At 39.3% G+C, this 14,977-nt stretch overlaps 1 long non-coding RNA gene across 1 annotated transcript; it reads right to left on the bottom strand.

Annotated features, from left to right (window-relative positions):
• Positions 1-212: 212 nt before the first annotated feature.
• On the bottom strand, positions 213-3,032 carry LOC117000303. Its single transcript, XR_004418729.1, has 4 exons — positions 2,958-3,032; positions 2,352-2,486; positions 986-1,150; positions 213-537 (listed from the first exon to the last, which is right to left on the bottom strand). It is a non-coding gene; the product is annotated as an uncharacterized LOC117000303 (long non-coding RNA).
• Between the last annotated feature and the right edge of the window lie 11,945 nt (positions 3,033-14,977).

Genomic DNA, 14,977 nt, shown 5'->3' with positions numbered 1-14,977 from the left:
TGATGGCAAATAAACACAAAATGCCAAGGCATCTTCTCTGTTACTTAGCTATGCTGTTCCTTACAATTCTTTAGAAATCAAATCTAGCAAACTAGAATTTATTCAATCTTACCGAAGAAATCACTTTAAAATGTGAAATATACTCTTAAGAAGGGAGAACACTGTGCTTCTCCCTGACAAAAACCCTTTCTACAGGCAGTGCATCAACGAGGTCTGAATAGTGCAGCCATGGCTAAGATTTTCCGGCCATGTGCTGGAAACACTCTGCATTGTCCTCATTTGAAAAAATAATCTGTGTGGTAAAACCTTCTCGAAACAGCAGAGCTTAAATGGCATGAATGGTAAAACATCTCCTTGTCTTGTTTATTCAGTTACCTCCCAAGTGCAGAGGTTCTTTCTCCAAATGTGTGACGTTTTCAACGTGCTCTTGACCAACCACCTCTTTTTTAAATGACACAAACGTCCTTGTTACCTACTGCAGCTAGTGGTGCTTGAACCCGGTCTCTTCTAGAAGCTTAGGCTTTATTTTCTGACTTCCTGCAGCAAAAAAATATTCATTGCTTATGGACAGGTCAATGCAATCTCTGTACAGCATCAGCAGCCGATCTGAGGCTTTTATGAATAAATGTGAGGCTTAGCCATAGAAATCTATGTGGAGTTCTGGGAAGCACTGAGTTCAAACAAAATAATGTTGAAACTGGAGAAGGCATTGAAAAGACATATTTTTACTTTAAGTGTGATTTTCAGGCAGGAGAACAGCGGTGAAGCAGCATCCCAGGGAGGCTGCATCATCTCCACTCTTGAAGGTTCACTAGAGCAGACCAGACAAAACTCTGATTGACTTGGTGTGGTCTCATGGCTGACCCTGCTTTCAGGAGAAGATCAGACCTAGATCTCCTGTAGTGCCTTCCCAACCAAGGAAGGACTGTGTGGAGTGGAAATGGGTTTCTTCTTGGGGTGGGTGGGTGATTCCCCCCGGACTTACCTTCCCAGATGCCCTGATAAACTAGGTCTTGGCCTTGGAATCTGAGAACCAGCAGAATGAGGACCTCTGCAGGGAGGTGTCAGAGGATGGAGGAGGCTCTGCTCAGGGGTGCTGAGCAACAGGACAAGAGGCAATGGGCAGGAACTGATGCACAGGGAGTTCCACCTAAATATGAACAACTTCTTTACTGTGAGCATGAGCGAGGACTGGAACAGATTGCCTTCCAGTCTCCCCCACTGGGGAAATTCCAGAACTTATCTGGACGAAATCCTGGGCAGCGTGCCCTACAATGACCCTGTCTGAGCAGGGAGGTTGGACCAGACAATCCTTTGAACCACTACAGTCCTTTCCAACCTTACCCATTCTGTGATTCTGCATGACATGAGGTCTCAAAATCATACCAGCAATCCACAGCCACAAGTCGAAAGAGATTCTCACTCTTCCCCTTCTCTGAGCACATGGCATTTTGGTCTATCCACAGGCCTCTTTCTAATCCCTCCCTAAACAATGTTCTGACCCATTAGACAAAACCCCACACACTCTTTTGTTACTTTCCACAGTTCTCCTTTCCTAGGAGCCTGTAGGGTACAAAGCTACCAACTTTAGAGAGACTCAATGGTCTTTCTCAGTGGTTTGTGAGAAGAGAGACTGCTCTGCAGAGAGCAGCAACAAACACCTCTGATATTCATTTCCAACCATTCAGATTAGCATACTGCATTCACTGCTATTTCCATCCTCTAACTTCTTGATACCTATGGCTCAGTGAACATGCCCAAAACCTCTCCCTGGTTTATGAGTGTGAATTTAGTTTTTATGTTTACTGACTGCTAATGAGGCATCTTCCTGCATTAAACCTGCATAAAACTAGGTACCCACTGTAAAACACTCCTTCCTACTGCTTTCTGTTAATTACAAAGGGAGTTACAATCTGGCAACCATTCATAATGGCTATGAAGAGATGCTCACTATTCTCTTGATGTTTCAGAGTGAATTTAGTTGCAGCAAGTGGTCAAAACATGGCTCAGTACAAGAAAGAAACCCTTCTTGGTCAAATCAAACCAGTAAGGACCTTTGAAATCAGGATGGAGCTGGACTTAGCAGACCTGAGCAAAGTGCCATGTAGCACCAGTGCCCAGACATGCCATGGAATCACCACTACTCACCATCCCCTATGCACTGTTCCCAGTTTCTGAGTGCACCTTGTGAAAGAAGAGCAAGCACAGAAACCCTTGCTGGTTTATAGTGCTTCCAGCTTAAGCTTTGCCACATAGCCTGTACAAAATAAACTGAACAGCTCCCCAGACGAACCTCAGTTGGCTCAATTCTTCTGCTTTGGAAGTGGAGGAGACAGAGTTACATCACTCACACATTTTCCTACGTGCAGAGCCAGGCTGTGGGCTTGGAGGAGGTACAGAGCCTAGGGGAGGAGCTCTCATTCCTTCTTCCTCTGCCATGGGGATAAAAAGACCAAACTAGAGTTTACCTTTCCACTACCGCAGGTCTGTGGAAAGAGCAAAACAGCAAATGAGTTTTGACATAACAACCCTAAACTGGTGATGGAAAAGCTGGCTAGCACATCCATGGCTGAATGTAGTTATTTTGTTTAATGTAACAAATTATACTACAATTGTATATAATCTGTATTCTTGGCCTTTAAATCAAGAGTAATCTATGGCTTCAAAGATTTCAGTTTATCCTTAAACGATATAAATGGCTGTCCACAGAGGGGGCAGCTCCATCAGAGGGGAGAACATTGAAAATTTGAGGAAGAACATCTCCATCTAACTGCCTACCTGTAACTGAGAAATTAGCTCTCTTTCCCAGAGAAAAAAAAAAAGGTTGAGGTTAATTAGGTGATTGTTTAACAATGCACGCAAAGTTTCTATTGTGAAACATTATTTTATAGAGAAATATATGCACATCCCCACCTTGGCAGAATCTGATAAAAGATGAAGAAGAATACAGTACATACCGTCAAATGGATGACAACTTCATATAACTTCTTCTGAGAGAAAGCAGCCTGTTGTTTACTGCATTTATCGACAATCTGTGAAAGTAGACCAGGAATCAGTCTAATTACCAGAGTGCCAGTTGTGCTTGTTAACACCAGCTTTGTGACCAAATGTTATTCCACAGTTGTCACATCACAAGAAGGTTTCATTACTAACATAATAGTGAACAAGATCACATGCCTGGCTATTGATTGATCTGCCACACAAAGGAAGGACGTTTGTTGTCTCTATTATAACCAGTTACATCTTTGTCTGCCTGTATAATATGCACTGGAATGTATCACAAGCAGTTGCTGCAGTGTTTCTTAATTTCTGCCTGTTACCCCATTAATAGCCCACTAGGATTTGCAGACTTTACCAACAGAGGAGAAATGACCTTGCCATAATTTGTCTTTCACAATCTTCAAAAAATTGTTTCCACCAACCTTCCTGCAGTCCTACAAGGATTGAGACTTACTCAACATTTGCATTATAAATATGTCATTTCTGCCAAATCAGAAGCTATTTTAATTCTTTCCGCACACAATTGGGTAACACAGCAGGAACAGTAGAAATATTCATCATTACTGCAGTTGAATGGCCCTGAAAGAACTATATCTTAGACCAGAGAAATGCTCTGCTAACAAGCACTCTAGACAAAATGAACTAAGACTGACCCTCAGAGCATCAAGATATTGCTTGACTGACCAGTCATAAATGCAAACAGCAGCTTCCAGGCCTGTTGCTGATATGAAAAGTGAACAGTCTTGTTTATTTTTCTATGAACTCAATAAATATTACAATACAAAAGTGGATTTGTTTATCATTGTGAGCCTACAGAAAAACAAGCATGCCTCATCATCTTATCTGATGATGAATGATTTATCAGGCAGAACATGAATCTGCTTCTGAGTCTATTTTCCTGTTTATGCTTGTTGAGCAGATACAATTTAATGAAGAATATAAAGTACTTAAAATCTGTCTACCATTAATAGTTTAATTAAACTGACATGTACTTCAAAAACAGAGAGACAGAAAACATTAATTTTGGTTATAAAGGGCATGGCATTATTAAAGTGCAATTAAAAACAACATTCACTTACAATTAATAGCTAAAACAATTTAATTATTTAACATTTAATTGTCAGTTCTGGCTAACCTAGCCACCCCAAGATAGGTGTGTTCTTTGGGCCTCATGTAAAGTATATTACATGGTAGAGACCCGAGCACAAGACAAGTTGCTCCTGAGCAGTATCTCACTGTAAATCCCCTGATGGAGATCTCACTGTGCCATTGGTGGCATAGGAGCCTCCTGTGTCCTTGAGGTGCCAGTTCCCAAAGGATCCCTTCCACTGGGACAGGTAACAGCCTCTGCTGAGGCCGCTGCAAAGTCTAGGGCATGACTGGTGAGCTGTCTCCTGGCTTTGTGATCGCTTTCCTGCTAAAGGCACTCATCCAGGACCCCTGGACATCCTGAAGAACCTGTTTTCTTCCTAAACTTCACATCCTGCAGCTCTCTGCTTCTGTCCCACTTGATTGGAATTGATCAACTGGCTCAGCAATTATCCCATGGAAGGCACTGAAAGAGAGGAGCAAAGAAAAGCAGCTCAGACACACAAGTCTCATTTTGCTTGGAAACAAGGCAAAAACCCCTCTCCTGCCAATCTCAAAGTTAAAACCCAAAGATGCAAAGTAAGAGTCTGCCAAAGAACTCTTTTAAGATGATTTTTCAAAAGCATAATTCTATCTTGAACAAAGCAGCAGTTGAAATGTCCCTGAAATTTAACCTACTCTTTTTTAAGAATATAGCAACAAACAAGCTTAGAAATTTCATCTGCATTTTAGTTTCAGAAGAAAATACAGACCTAAAACACAGGACAAGCCTGAAAACACAAATTCTGCTCAAAATTAAATTTCAGTACTTCCAGAGATTTATTGAGAAGTCAGATTTTTGAAGCTTTCCACCAAAAGTGAGATGGACCTGTCCATCCTAACCAGGCTCCCTATGCAGAGACATCTAACTGTGAATGGAGTGACAGTGCCTGGGTTACACCACTAGCCAAGAACAAGCCACCAGGCAGCTGGCATTTCTGGGGTACATTTGGGAGAGAGTCTGGTTTCCAGGATTTTCTTTAGAAATACTATTTAATTAAACTATTCCCAAGAAACATTGTCCTAACTGCAGTTAAAGAAAAGCTGCTGGTTTTCTTCACGTGGGTAGCATGGCATGGCAAGTTCCAGGGCTCTCAGCAGAACTTCACACCTCTCAAAAGTTTACTCCTACAAGGAAGCTGCAGGATTAATGTCCTGCCAACCCACCTATTCTTGAACACACCCTGAAGAAGGTATTATTTCAGGATTATTTCACTAGTTCCTATAACTTTGATTTACTAATTTCCTTATAAGCTGAGGTGCGTGGAGTGGCTGCAGCTGCTCCCATAAACCCAAAAGAAGACAAACTCCTCTACCTCCTCCTCATGTGGAAAGGAGGGAAAAACCCAACAACCCAGTTAAAATGCTCACAAAAGGTTTTGTGCTTTTTCCCCCCATCCAGAGAGTGCCATTGCCTTTGTCACACTACCTGATGGTTGCTGACTCTCTTCTGAAGCCCAGGAAAAGGAGAAACCCTTCTGCCCAAGCTGCAGGTGGCTGAGCCAAGCTGGAACCTCTGCAATTAAGAGGAGCAGTGTGCTCAGCCTGTTTCTGCCTTGCAGGGAAAGCTTTCACATCTGGGGCTGACTCCAGGGCTCCAAACCTTTACACTGTGCTGCAAGGGGGCACCTGGGCTTCCCCAGGCAGAAGCTGGTTGAGGAAAATGTGGTTTTATTCATGATTCCATAGAGGGCATTTTACTGACAAAAGTCTTTTTTCCCTGCACCTGTAAGCAATGTATAAAAAATTAGAATAAAATTAATCAGTACAAAATAATATATTCCTGCACTTCAGTTTCTCCATGGAAAAAGAGTATTTTTTTCTTTATTTTAATCTCTGTTAAATTTAACACTTAAATTTCTCTGTGGAGAAATTTAAAAGAACAATGAAATGGCAAAGAGTGGGATTTAGTAGGATCATTTAAAAAATGAAACATAAACAGTGTCTCTCTTTACCTTTTTTCCTCTAAAGAGCATTTTAATAATATATTTATTTTCAAGGCAGTCATTAAGACAGCCACCTTCTCTTAAAAACACCTGCACTGACACATCTTAGGGTTTGAATTCAGATAAGGTATCCTCAAAAGAGTAAATAGAATCATAAATGGCCAGAGTTAAAGCACTTCACTGGCCAGAAGAAATGATTATGAGAATGGGTGTTCATGTGAAGGTCTTGTGAGGCATTCAGCACCTGAAGCATTGAGGAGAATTTGCTGGGGAGGCACCAGACACCCTCACTGAAGTGATGAGCTGCCTTTCCACTCAGCAAAGCACAGAAAGGTGGCTGCTAAGCAGTTTAAGGCTTTTAAGGGGTTTGACTCTGCCAAACCGCACTAAAACTTTGTTCACACTCTTTTCAAGATCTGTAACTTAGATTTAATTGCAGTCTAATACAGACCATCAGCCAGAATCGAGGATAAAGTAAATGAAGAGATATGGAGAGCCTATACACCACTGCATGTAACCCAGAGCTGAAATCCCTTGTGCCTGGACCAAGCTTCTGTGCTTGCATGGGGATTTCTACCAGATTGCAATAGCCACACCAGTAATCAGATGTTTGCATATATAGAACAAAACACCAGGCAATTACGGAGCTGTATTTTATTCACAGTTTATTCACTCTTACGTGAATGATGCAGCCTGGAAAGACAAACACCCTATGAAATATTGTGTTAATTGACCATGATTTTCAATGTTTTCTTTAAAGAGAGAGTGTTGCCTATCATTTCATACTTTTAAAGTCTATAATATCAAGCCTTACCCTATTAAGAATTTTTTTCACATTTCCTACAATTTTTAATAATTTTTTTTTGGGCAAAAACACATTCGAATACTCTAATCTTTTATTCAAGGCTTTGCCCCATATAAAATGCAGGCAAAGTATGTCTAAAGCATTCCTGACATATAACTATTAAGAAAAAACCTACTGAAGTGTGTGGCTAAGTGGCTTTACAAATGAAATCAAGGCATTAGACATAGACTTTGTTATTATTGTGTTTAAATTAAGCTTGAAATGCCATGCAACTGAAATAAAAATCAGAACAGGCTATTGTTTGGGTTTTGAATACTAAATGCAATCAAAAGGTAATAGCACTTATAGATTTTTCACATACAAACAGATTTATGTAACTGATAAAAACCATTTACTCACTGAACTTCAGGAATCTGGGTGGTTTCTGTGAATAATAAAATAAGTTAACTCAGGCAGCTTCTCTGTTTCAGTGCTACAGACATACAGAATTTAAAGGGGTACTTTTAAAGAAAGGGTACTTTTACCTTGAATGTAATTTAAGATAATGAGACAAAATTATAGTATTAAAAAACAACCAAGTTCAGTGCTTACAGCTGAAAAAAATAGGAAGTCAGCAATTTTCATAGTGTTGCTAATAGAATTTTACTTTTACATTTGCATACATAAGAATTTATTCACAAATCCTGAAGACAGCAGTAATTTACTTCATCAATTGTTTTCTTTATTTATTTCTATTTCATGATTTTATGAAAGTGTTTCTATTAATTTGAAGTCCCTGAAGAGCTTTTTTCAGTTCAGAAAAATCTTTCAGTTATTTTTCAGCATTTCTGATTATTTAAGTAACCTGCTGTCTCAGTAAGAGCAGAAAGTTCATTGACTTAGAATTTTTTGTGACAGCTTTTCAAAACTTAGTATTTAAATGAGTTTATATATTAAGCAAAGAAGCAAAAATCTACTGAAAATTTTAGGGGCCCTAGAGCCTTCTCAAGATGCATGATGTCTCTTCCCTGCTTTGGAGTCACGAGAATGCTAAATAAGGAGAGAAAAAAATCTTTATTTCAGAAGAAGAAAAGAAAATGAACCAAAACCAAACACCAGCCTTAAAACACCAGATCACGTCAAAACTGTGGGAAGAGGTTTCAGCTACTCTCAGCTGTGGGTTTATATTCCTGTTCCGCCTGCCAATATTTTGGGTATATTCTGAAGTTGCGCTTTGATCCTTTAAGGACCTCCTATCCCCTAGGCTCAGGTTTGATTCAGTATTGGAAGTGGCAGAACAGCAGCTGCTCTTAGAGCAATCTGGATGAAATTTCTCAAGAGCAGCTTTTCCTGCAATATTTTAAACCAATCTGAATTGAGAAAAGCAGGGACAAAATAACAAAGATAAACACAGAAATCAGACGGAGTAAAACCTGGAAGGGGAATGTGGAAAGCAGAATGGGAGCTAGGAAATACACATTTGTGGAAGGACTAAGGAACCAAATGGGGAAACTGAGAGAAACATTTGGAAAAAAATCTGAGGAGCAGAAGGCTGACAGAGAAGGCAAAATCTGTGAGGAGAAAAAGTGAAGGGGGGTAACAAACAAGCACAGAAAGGAATCAAAAGATACCATTGAAAGAAGCAGAGGAAGGACAAAGGGCAGAGAGACAATAACTAACTGCATGAAACAAAAATAACAGGGCAGAGAGATGGTGAGGAAGGTAAATTGGAAACAGATATCCAAAAGGAAGACAAAAATTTTAGAGTGAAAACTCAACATATAAAGCTTCATTAAATTTACAGGAAATTAGTTTTGAGCAAAGTCCAGGCCGCACAAGGATGGAAGCATATTCATTTCTTTCCCTTCTCTATCTACCTTCAGGTTAACAGAGCCTCTGTTTATAGCAAACCCAAAAAAAAGAAAAAAAAAAAAAATCCAACCTATTGGAACTGGTAAGAGGAACATGGTATAGCTACTGCCTTCTCCCTGTGAACAATGCAATCTGCTCCTTTCGTGCCCTGCTTTCAGAACAGGAGGAACAAACAGGCAAAACATAATTTACAGTCTTGGTTTATCTGTATCCACCGCCTGTCTGCTGATTCAAACACAGCAGAATGTGTATGTGTGCATTCAGAGAGATGGCTGTCATTAGACCAACAAAGTTAACCAATGTATAAAAAGCAGGATCCGATCAGTAATAAAGTTTACACTTCATTATGGATGTCAAAATCCTTGCTGATTTTTTTTTCCTCCACAAGTATCTAGCTTATTCAATTTCACAAGCAAAACCATCTTTGAGCGGGCATTCAGGAATCAGTTACTTGGAAGACTTCAGGATTTAAATCTAAAACCAGATATTTCCTTAATAAATTTACAGAATTAGAACAACTGGACATATTAACATACGTCTCTGTTTTCATGGCTGTAAAATGATTGGATTCTTGTCTCATCAAATTTACATTGTGGAATCTGAATACAGTATGATTAGACATTATTTTAACAACTACATTACAATACAATTTAAAATAAAATGGTCCTTTATATCACACTAATATCAGTGTTTTAAATAACAAAGGGGACCTTTTTTTAAATAAAGGAAAGGATTAGCATTTAGTTTCAATCAGTATAAGCAATGCTGTACCAGTTGGTGTCTCAAAGATTCAGGATTTTATTAATATTCCAGAGATGCATTTGTGTTGCCTCTGGGTACACTGAAAAGCCACTTAAACTGCACTTAAAGCAGCACTACAGGATCAAATTGATGTGCATCAACCATTTACAATAAAACTTGATTATTATAAAGGCATACATATTTGCATAATTACATGTTTGATTTTTTGATAATGCAGCATACACTACAAAATGTTGCTTCATGTAGAAAGGCATCGTCAAAAAGCACCATCTGCTGTAGTGTTTAATGCACTGCAATGTTTGAAAAAATTCTGAAGGTAGATTGGTGCAAATCAAAGGAGAAAGCAAAGGAGTTTTGCTAGAACAAGGGGCTCAGGGATGGAGGAGGGGACACAGTACAGTACAGTGTGGACCTTTTGTTCGGTTGTCATCTGTTTCTCTCTGGCTATTTTAAAATAAATTTTTCAGGGGACAAAGGTAAAAGACAACAGAGCAGCACATCCTACAGTCCACAGAACACAGAATTCATAACTTGAGAGCATTTGGCATAAACACATTTTTTATGTTTTCACTCAAAAAAAAATCAGTAATATATGCAGTGAAGGAAATATAATAGAAAAGAAAGCAAATTAACAAGAATGAATCTTTTCAAAGGAATCTCTCTTAAGCATCACAATAGCTCAAAAGACATAGAACTTGGAAGTAATTCAAAAAGAAGAAGCCACCTGATCTTCAGCAATGTCTGACCATGTCTGAGCAACTCCCAATGGCAGCCCAATGGCCTCAGGAGGGCTGATGCTAAGATTGCAGAAGTAAATGTGTATCTTTGATTACAAGAAAAAGCAAGCTCTTCTAGACTGAGCACTGTTAGCCCAGAGTTCTTGTATCCTAAAAATATGCATCATTTTGATTAGCACTACATGTGGATCATTTTAATACCCGAGGCTTTTTTTCAAAGTGGATTTTGAGACAAGACATTAATCAAATGTAGTTGTAACTGTTTGTAATATTCTGCCATCCTGAGGAGTTTTGTGCATGCATCCAGAATACATACACATGCACGGAAAAGGGTCATCTGTGGCTTTTTCCAAGTCTGTTGCTACCTCTGAGCTATGCTGTGAACATTTTTGGACACTGTGCTGAGTAGTAAAGCACAGGACTGAGCCAAGACACGGAGGATCTGGCAGGGAAGTCAATAGGCATGTACTAGCCTGTTGCTTCCCAGTAGGAGCTCATTCCTTCACAAATTGGCCTTTGGTAAGCAGTGTGATTCATTGCTCAGGGACTGGATTACAAGCTGGAAACCAGCTGACAGAATTTGGGCAACTCATTTCACTTCTCCATGCTATCCATTTTCCTTCCTCCTGTTTTTCACATCACATTAGTTGAAAATTATAAAACTCTTCAGGGCAAGAAGGACTTTTTCATAATACAAGTTTCCAGCATGTTGGGTATTAAACAAGCTTTTATCTCTGTAGGCACCTCAAGGTATACCAGGATACAAACAACAGTTGGATTATATGCTGTGTGTGGGATAAATACCAACTCAATTAAAAAGCATCTTTAACAACAAAAGCTGACTATAAAGTCCAGCAGTCAAGAACAGCATCTGGCTCCAAGATGTATTCTACAGTCCATGACACCAAAGAACTTCAGAAACAGATGAAATTTTGTCCAGACACCTGAAGGAAAAATGTGGTTGTGTATGTGTGAATGCAAATATCTCAAAACCTTCTGTGCCCAAACCACAACAGCTTGCATGTAGATTCATTGAAACCAAAGGGATGCCCATAGAACTGGAAGCCCTAAAGCTGCATTGCTGGCCTGTTAGACTGTGCTACATCTGGACTATAATAAATTTACATTCCCACCAAGAACATAGCCACTGTTGTGTAGTTATGAGACAGATTTTGTTCCACACTAAGAAGCAGAATGTGCTTGAGTCCCCTGTTATGCCTCAGATAATTAAACATCCAGGTTTCTTACCCTGACTTATCAGGTACAATTATAGCTTGGCATCAGAGATGCCGAACACCCACACTGATATTGACTTAGATCAGCACTGTGAAATCCAGTGCTTCTGAAAAATCAAATATTTTGCAGAAGAGTATGATTTTTAAAAAAAAAATTAAAAATATACAATGTATGTTGTATGTACACAGTTCAGAAACATTTATCTGTTGATATTTTCCCCATACCAATCATTTACTGGGTTGAACTGGACTGCACTATGATGCAGTGCCATTCCCCCTGCCTGTACTTGAAGCAGAAACTGAATGTTTTCTTGCTCATCAGGTACCCATACTGAAAAGATAATGTTGTATTTATAGCATAGTATTGAAAATAGCCCGAAATTACGACAAAGCCTCAAAGATGTCTGTATTCCCTTCCCACTGAAGTCTCTTCATGCATTTGGTCATAGCACTCAAAAAGGAAACAAAACCAACCAGGCAGACACAAATCTTTACAAACAATGAGTTTCCTCTTCGTGCCTTAATATTCTGCTCTTGGTGAGCTTCTCTAACAAAGTCTGCACTAATCGTTGCTGGAATCAGCACAGCAGCCGCTGCTAAGCAAAGTCTTTTTCTCCACCCTCTCTGCACTAGGCAGACAGGGTTTTCATTACATATATCATTTTCAACTTGCTGCAGTGATTCCACAAAGACAGGAGGATTTAGAAAGCTAATGAATGGGGGTGGGGAGCAGGCTACTGTTGGAGCTTCAGTGCTAATGTTTAAGGCTAGATCCTAGGAGTGGCTTCACACGAGGCACTTCCACTAGTTTTATTTTCATTGCATGGCACTGACAGACTTTGACAGCCAAATCATTCATCTCTAGTTAATTAATCAAAGTTGGAAAGGGGGATTTTTTTGTTTGAACATTTATTGCTACAGGATTTAGGGCAAGGCTCGTTGGTCATTGCTTTGCCCTGGTTGTTATTGTGCTGCAATGACAGCAAAATTATTTATCTTTTTTGCTAATTAAGAACAGAAGTGAAGAATAGATTTGGTCTGAATATACTCTAGTATCTAGGGACTATTTACTACATCATAATGAGATGCAAGAGGTGCTATAACTCAGTGTATCTACAAGTCTCTTTCTGCTTTATTATTGGGAAAAAACTTCATCTTGTAACTTAACTGACACAAAGTTAGCAGTTTATAAATAAGATTAATATGAATGAGAAAAACAAGACTCCCCTCCATCTCCCCAGGTGGAAAGATACACCCCTTTCCAAGCTCCCTTCCAGCACAGAACACTCTGTTTCACCAATATTAGTACCCTTGCTACTGTTCAGCAGCTTGTCCTGTCTAACTCACCTCTTGCAGACATGTCATCAATATTGCCTGCCACTTGGGAGAACAGACTATACTGATTACAAAATACTGGTTCTATAAATCTGATTATTTTAATGATAAAACAGGATATTTTAGGCTTTCTTGTCCCTGAAGAACTGGGAACAATTGCAGATTGATTGTAAACCAATTAAGGACCTTAGAGCTATAAGTTGTGAATATAATTTCTTTCTCCTAGGGGAAGAAAACAAAATAAACAAACCAAAAAAATAATTTTCTAGTTCTTACCTCTCTGCATAATAACTTTCTATGTGAAGCTGTTAATTCAGATCTGAGTATTGAATTACGTCTTCAACTTTCTCAAGCCATAGTTATCACCAGATCCTACTCAGCTGCCTCTTTCAATGACCAACCTTCACTGACACCTCAGGCAGAGAGGGAAGAAAGTGATGAACATCGTAGAACACAGGCACATGTCCAAGCACAAGCAGTTTTGCTCTTTAGGGGGTGTTGTTCTACAACACTTCACAGAAATTAAATAAACACTAGTTGTAGCAGTGGCCCCACTTCAAAACCAACTCCCTCCTTAAATGCAGAACGTTGGACACTTGAGGAGCCTCAGGGTATGGCACAGCCTTTGAGGTGCTGTCCAGACTGACCACAGCAATCTGCTCCCATCATGGCAGGTCACCACTGTCCTTAGAGCTGAATGGAAACTACAAGGATTAGTTAACACCCTTTATTTTACATTTAAGTTTATTCCCTGCAACTATTTCCTGCTGCCAATGCTCAGTTAATAGGCTCCTGTAGTGAATAACATCATGTGCTCTGTCAATTATTAATAATGAGACAAGCGTTTTCACATCAGAATGCCAACTTGTAATGTGATGAGCCTGTACTGTACGAGTGTATCAAAGCTCAGTCTCATAACACCACTAGTTTACTAAGTGAACTTTGAACAGGATTTATTCCACAGTCTGCTCAATCCTAATTTTCATGAATTTTGAAAATACAAAATGTCTTTTCCTTGGCAACATTTTTAGATTATGGTTTGTATTTTAGGTGCTTGATTTACTGCTATATTGCATTTATTCTAACACATCATTGATCCCCTGTCTCATACATCAGATTTAGTTACTTTTTTATTGTATAATTTCTAGGTGACAGTGGCTATCCAGGACAGAAACAGCTGATGGATCTAATTTGATTTTGCCCTTATACCAGCAGAAGTTCACTTACTAGTTCACTTACTCAGAATGCATTGATCACTCAAAGGTCTTCTGGGATTGTGAAATCTCATTCTCCGTGTCTTTTCCAATTGTCAAAGCACAGACTCAATACCACATCTGACATCCTTGCAGCCTGCCTAGTTCTGCATAACACAGCAGTCAACCATGGGGTTATAGTCAATGATGGGACTCTCATAAAGGGTGACAAGGCTAAATCTTACTGCATTCAGACATGCCAAAAAGGTAGATCATTCTGAAAGGTGGGTTTGCTGATGATAAGCAAGGGGCAGCTCAGTGACAGTCGTATCTTTAACAAGGAATAGGAAGAACTGGGAAAGGATGATTAGAGATGGATAAGTCAGATAGTAAAGGAAGAAGAAAATGGAGAAGGAGTTTTACACAAAGATCCATAGGTCTAAAAGCAGAGAAATTGCACTACTTAGTGTGGAAGATGGGTGAATTCCTCTATCAGCAGCTTACTGTTCCCAGCTAAAATACAAGATAGTGTCCTGTGCACACCCTGTTCAGCTCAGTGGCAAGACAGCAAGCCTCATGGAGGGTACTGTCAGAACAATAATCACTTTTAAAGTGGTTGCAAAGATTTCCTAGTCATTATGTGCACACAAAAAGGCAAGATGAGGTTAATGAAACTTCAACTGTTTATGTTCAGTAAGGTTACTTCATCCTGAATTTTTGAGAGCAGGTAAGGTGGAAAAGAAGGACATTGGGAAGGTGGATGACATTTAAAAGAAGCATCATTAAAGTCCTCCATTACGAGAATAAAGACAACTATTTCGTCAACAGCAAACATATTTATCTTCATCTGGGAGAAACACTGATCATTCCTGTTACCTGAAGGAATTCTAAACCTTGAGCAAATCCATGCACCTACTGCACAATTTTGCAAACATTCATCAATATTTAGGTTACCAGTTTTGGAACGAATGCATTACCAAATATG

This window comes from Catharus ustulatus, chromosome 9 (genome assembly GCF_009819885.2).
Source record: "Catharus ustulatus isolate bCatUst1 chromosome 9, bCatUst1.pri.v2, whole genome shotgun sequence".
In the NCBI taxonomy this organism is placed as follows: Eukaryota; Metazoa; Chordata; class Aves; order Passeriformes; family Turdidae; genus Catharus; species Catharus ustulatus.
The sequence above is the reverse complement of the archived record's forward strand: the minus strand, read 5'-3'. Positions and strand labels throughout refer to the sequence as shown.